The sequence below is a fragment of the Wasmannia auropunctata genome, unplaced genomic scaffold (genome assembly GCF_000956235.1).
Source record: "Wasmannia auropunctata unplaced genomic scaffold, wasmannia.A_1.0 LD334309.1, whole genome shotgun sequence".
NCBI lineage: Eukaryota > Metazoa > Arthropoda > Insecta > Hymenoptera > Formicidae > Wasmannia > Wasmannia auropunctata.
Genome location: NW_012028581.1, coordinates 116661 through 122531, shown reverse-complemented (window position 1 = coordinate 122531; position 5871 = coordinate 116661).

The window sequence follows — 5871 nt, the reverse complement described above, 5'->3', positions numbered from 1 at the left end:
CGGACTCGATAATAATACCGTGATTGATAGGACGAACCCCGTCCTCCTCCACCACCTCCTCCACCTCCTCCTCCTCCATCTCCTCCTCCGCGACCACTACCGCCTCGTCCAACCTACCGCCTCCTCGAAACGAGTAACGTTCCACCCCTCGAGAGAGCGAGAGGGAAAGAGAGAGAGAGAGAGACGAGGCCAGCCATTCTCTGCGCCCTTCTGACTTTCTCCCCCTCCCCCGTCTGTTTCTCCTCGTCTGATGCCCTCCGTCTCTCCTCAGCCCTCCCCCTCCACCCTCTTCTCCAACCACCCGCGCCGCGATGCCTTCTCCCCCCGCGCGCGTACGCGATTTTTTATTTCCTCCTTTATTTCCTTCCCGTCGCGTCGGCGAGAACGCGCGACCGTGCGCGACTACGCGTGTCGTGTTCTTACTCGGACGACCCCGTACGCCTCGCGCTCGGTCGGCTTCGCTCGCCAGAGAAAAGAAGAAAGAAAAAGTGAGATATATACAGATATATATATATATATATATATATATATGTATGCTGAATTTTTATGTAATTAGAACCGATACGCGAGAGAAGGGCGCAAGGTAAGGGCGAGGGAGGAGGGATGATGCATGGCGAATCGTTGATCCGCACTCGAAGACCTCGCGGCCGGCGCGTTTCGTTACATTCCGATCGTTTAATAATCGCGTATTTGCGCTGCTCGGCAAAAGCTGCCTGCCTTCCCTCGCGCGCGCACCACGAGCCGAATCGCATTGGTCGTAATTACATTTCCCCTATTTTTCAACCCCTCGCGCACAGACCCTTAACCCTCTCTCTCCCATGCTGCTGATTCCATTTTCATCTTTACCCAAATGCGGCAAGTAATATAATTTAGCACGATAATCGAATCTCCGTATTATTCGAGTATGCGGGGTATAATTCGATTGGATATATAGTATAAGATAAAAAGTTGGACGCCAGCGGAGTTCGAAATGTATATCTGTATTGTGAAAATAAATTAATCTCTCGACACGGGGGGAGGGGGGGGGCTATCAATATTAAATACGCGAGTTTTTTTTTTTATAACGAAGTTGCGCCAGTTTCTCCCGCGATGGCATATGCATGAGAAAGTCTTCCCCTCCCCTCCCCCCTTCTCTCACTACGGTCAGAGACTAGATTATAAACGCGACAATCTTAAAAGAGTATCGGAGAGTTAAACTTAAGTCATTCCACTTCTAAAATTTCAAATGAAATGCATTTATGGGTACGTCAACTTTCAACTTAGGATCTCATTAAAATAATGTCCATTTAAAATTAATTAATGAATAAGATTTCCCCGTTCTATTTGCATCGCCGTAGCTTCATTCATGAAAACTACGAATAATTCCCGACGTTTAAATGGTTCCATAATTAAAATTTTCCCTCGCTTTAAATTTTGCGCCCGCGGAAGTCCCCCCCGCTGCGAATTCGTCGGCCGCGGACTAACACGCGTTTCGCGCGTGGTTCTTACAAAACATCACTCCCTCCCCCTCCCCCGCCCCCTCCCCCTCCCCCGCTGCTCCCTGCCCCTGGTATTGTTTGGGAGACCGAGTTTTTTCCACACCGACACGGCGTGCCCGGCGATGTCGGCCATTCGTTTCTTGCTCTCGCGATAACGATATAGAGACTTACACACGGCGCGGAATAAGTGGAATACATTTCCTCCGCGTATTACTGCATTCTAACTGTTCATCCATTGGATCCCCCGAGCTGTGCGCTATACGTGACTGCGTGTGCGCGAGCGAATCAAGGATCAAGATAGGCGTCCGACGAGCATGTGTGCGGACAAGAGTGTTACGCGCCTATGTATGCGCGTGTGTTATACACGTGCGTGTCTGTGCATGTACGTTTTATACACGGTGGTAGCTGTCTCGTACGAACAACGAGCGCGCGCACACGAGAGAGAGAGAGAGAGAGAGAGAGAGAGAGAGAGAGAGAGAGAGAGAGAGAGTACGAGCCAGCTATGCTGGCTATGATACCATTAGCATCAGTGATTAATGTATGCTGCGGCCTGTTCCACGGCGATGTGCGCGAGTTTCGTGTATACCCAGTGATTGACTCGTAGACGAGAGAGGGAGGGAGAAAGGGAGAGATAACGTGAGAGAGTGGCGGAGGATGAGGGAGGGCGGAGGGCGCGTGAGAGAGAGGGAGGGAGAACGGAAGGGAGACGGAGATACCACGATGAGAAAAGAGACGCAGCCCCCCCCCCCCATGACCGTGGGGCGAAGCTTGCTTCGGACTGTCTCGATAGATCGGCAGGTAATTAATCGCGAAATACCGCGCGCGCGTCATCTGGAAAAAAATCCCGCACACCGGAAAAAAATTCGCCTCCCGCGAGCGAACTCCGGGGTTCCGCATGAAATTAATTTAAAAGTTCAAATATACTTTCGTGAGAATAAAAGTACGTCTGCGGTCAACTATCATTCTTCAGATCGCGTACGAAATTTTCGGGCGAGTACGTTAAAGCTTCGTTACTTGTAATTTATTAATTTCGCTTCGAAAAGGAACGAAGGGGAAAGAAACTTAATTATTATTTCAAATAAGAAAGAAACCATAAACTTTCTTTATTATTTAAAAAATTAAATATTTAGTTGAAATAAATTAAAGAAGTCTTTCAAATTTTAAATGTAAAAACCTGAAAATCTTACAATCAAATATACTTTCGTGAGAATAAATTGAATAAAGGTACGTCTGCAGTCAACTATCATTCTTCAGATCGCGTACGGAATTTTCGGCGAGTACGTAAAAATTTCGTTATTTGTAATTTATTAATTTCGAAGAGGAACAAAGAGAAAAGAAATTTAATTATTATTTAAAATAAGAAACAAAGCGTAAATTTTCCTTTAAAAAATTAAATATACATATTAAGCGTGCATTTAGTTTAAATAAATAAAAGAAGTCTTTAAAAATTCAGATATATATAGAAACTTAAAAATCTTATCGACGCGAAGATCTCTGAAACGCCGCCGGAACGGCATAATCGAAGTAAATAGTTGAGACAAATTCTAAACAGCATATATCAAATCGACTAACTTTATGTTAATTTAAGTTACGTTACGTTACTTTAATTGAGCAAATTAACCAACTAATGGCACCAACGTGCCGCTACCATTACGTCGGGGTAATCTCTTAACATAATACAGCCGAGTATACTAACTCACGTTAACTCAGTATTGTGACATGTTGTTACAAGTGTGGCTTAGATTATCATTCTCAACGCTTCTCGTGCAGCTGGAGAATCGGACGGCGAAATCGCCGGGGCGCATCCGGGTAGACGAGCCAGGAGTATCCACGCGATGGATTACCACCGGCGCGGCGCGTGTGTCCGGTGGAGCGTACACCGGCAGCGTTCTGTATTTTAGGCTAACAGAGGCCGAAGAGCCTTCGGCGACGCGCGCGCACGGCCGCGCTGCACGGTGGATCGATGCCAGAGAGTGAGTTTTGATCTACGATGATCCGGGAGAGATCTTCCCCTGCACACCGCGACGAGCGGCGCGCGGCGTGGCGCGGCACGGCGCGAGGAACGTGTCCTCGAATAGGTTCCGGCGGCCGCCCGAGGAGGAGCGGGAATTAATTACCGAGAAACATGCGTTTCCATTAACATGCGCCGCGCGCGCACGAAGAAATTAATAACGCTCCTTTCACGCCGGGGAAAAAGTCAGCGCCGCGCGCTAGATGGATAGGCTTTACGGTTGTCGGTGCCTGTATTAACGGGGCGAGCCGTGAACGCGCGCGCACAGACAGTACAGACAGGATGCGCGCGGAGAAGCGTGTGTACGCGGCCGCGCCGCGCTCGGTGCGTATTTGCTCGTTCGACCAATCGCGATTACGTCCCACGAGGAGAAAAAAAAAAGAAAGAAACGTACGTCTAACAATAGGCAGACCTACATAGGATTCGAGAACATCGCAGGCTACTTCCGCGATGAGCTCGCAAACGTAATTTATAGCCGTTCTATAGCGATACACAGAGCGCGTCTCGTTCCTCCGACGCATCATCTTCTTTGTATTACGGATTTTTTCTTTATTTCCGTGGGGAAGCACCGAAGGTGCTGCTCCTTGATAAAAGTTTTACTGCCGCCCATAACTTTTTCACATATTTTTAATGTTAAACTACGAGATGTATCCCTGCGCGAGTAGGGTTCGAATTAAAATCGTGAGCACATTCCAGTATAAAAGCCAAGAAAAGGCGAGCCAAAAGGAAGAGTAGGATTCAATGTCCAATTTAAAGATCCAAATACACGTTGAATATATCCGAAGACATATCCGATTAGTTTCATTAAATTGAAGAAAAATTTTAGGATCTAATAAAGTTTTTATTTTTTTGTAACAAGAATTTACATTAATATAAGATTTGCGGTGCAGCGCACGTATGTTGTAAGGCACGTTGATCGCGATCGTAATATTTCTATAACTCCGTAGCGGTTACGCTAATCAGCCCCGGCGCGTCCCCCCCCCCCCTCAATAAAAGGAGACGCGGCCTCGTTTACGCCCAGGTAAAGCCGCGTTAACGCAACGCGCAATTAATACCGTGTACCAATTACGAGGCCAGAATGAAGACGCCAAATGACGTCATAAATAATAGGCCTCGTCTTAACGTCGATATTCGACGTATACCTTCGCGTATCCTCGATGACGACGGTCGATGACATCAGCGATCAGGTGTCATTTTAGAACGTCGGAGGTTCTCGTTTATTAATTTGATATCGCCGGCGATATCGATTCCGCGTTCGTTACGACACGCGCCGGGGAATGTCCTCTCCCTCCCGCCGACGCCGGAACGAAAGGCGCCTTTGCACCGAGCTGGCCCGTCTATAAATCATCCCTTCGACGTGCTTAAAACTGCCTAAACTGCACGTATTTTTAGCCGGCGTGGTCCGATCGATCGCACACGACGTGTGCTCATAACACTTCCTCAAACATCTACACCAATTTTTTTTTTATAGGAAGAGATTCTTAAGGCCCTGGCGCAGACTTTTGCATAACGCTGCATAAGTGCCGGTCCACAATAAGGATTTTAAGCCCCATAAGCAGAAAGAAATAGACCAATCATATAAGTCGAATATGAGGAAAATAATTGACTGTAATTGGTCAATATCTTACGTAAGGCTTAAAAAAGCCTTATTGTGGACCGACACTAACGCACAAGAGAATCAACCAATCAGAGTATGAGAGTGAAGGACTCTGCAGATTGGTTGATTTTCTTATGCCTTATATGTCTTATGCGTTATGCAAAAGTCTGTGTTTCGGCCCTTACACTTTAGGCGCTGTGCTGTCAGCGCTCATTTCTATCTTTATCCTTCGATGTAAAGCAAAGATAGAATTACGCGATTAGCGCTAATGGCGTGCTCCCCGAACGCGCCTTTCGTAGTATTTCCCTATACACACCCCGTGATTGTAATCGCAGATCTTAATCTTCGGCATCATCAGCTCTCTCTGGACGATGCATTTGTTTTGACATGGGATCTCGGTTGCGGACGTATTGTATTGTCAATCATTGTAAAAACATATCGCAAGAACATGTACGGTGAGCGTATTAGATACGCGCATTGTGTGTCTTGTCGTTATATACACTCTACGATAATCTACACGTTAAAATTGATAAAACTGCCGAGATTACTCGGAGATATTCTTCTTCCGCGCCGTATCGCGAATCCCGAAGGAACTCGAGTCGCCGCGGTACCGGTACGGGAACGGTGTGCGTAAATAATACATAGGACCTGGAATTCGTGCATTAATATTCAGAAGGCTCAAGGAAGAAGAGAGAGAGAGAAAGAGAGAGAGAGAGAGAGAGAGAGAGAGAGAGAGAGAGAGAGAGGAGGGGGACAGCGAAACAGAGAAATCAAAGAGATCTCGC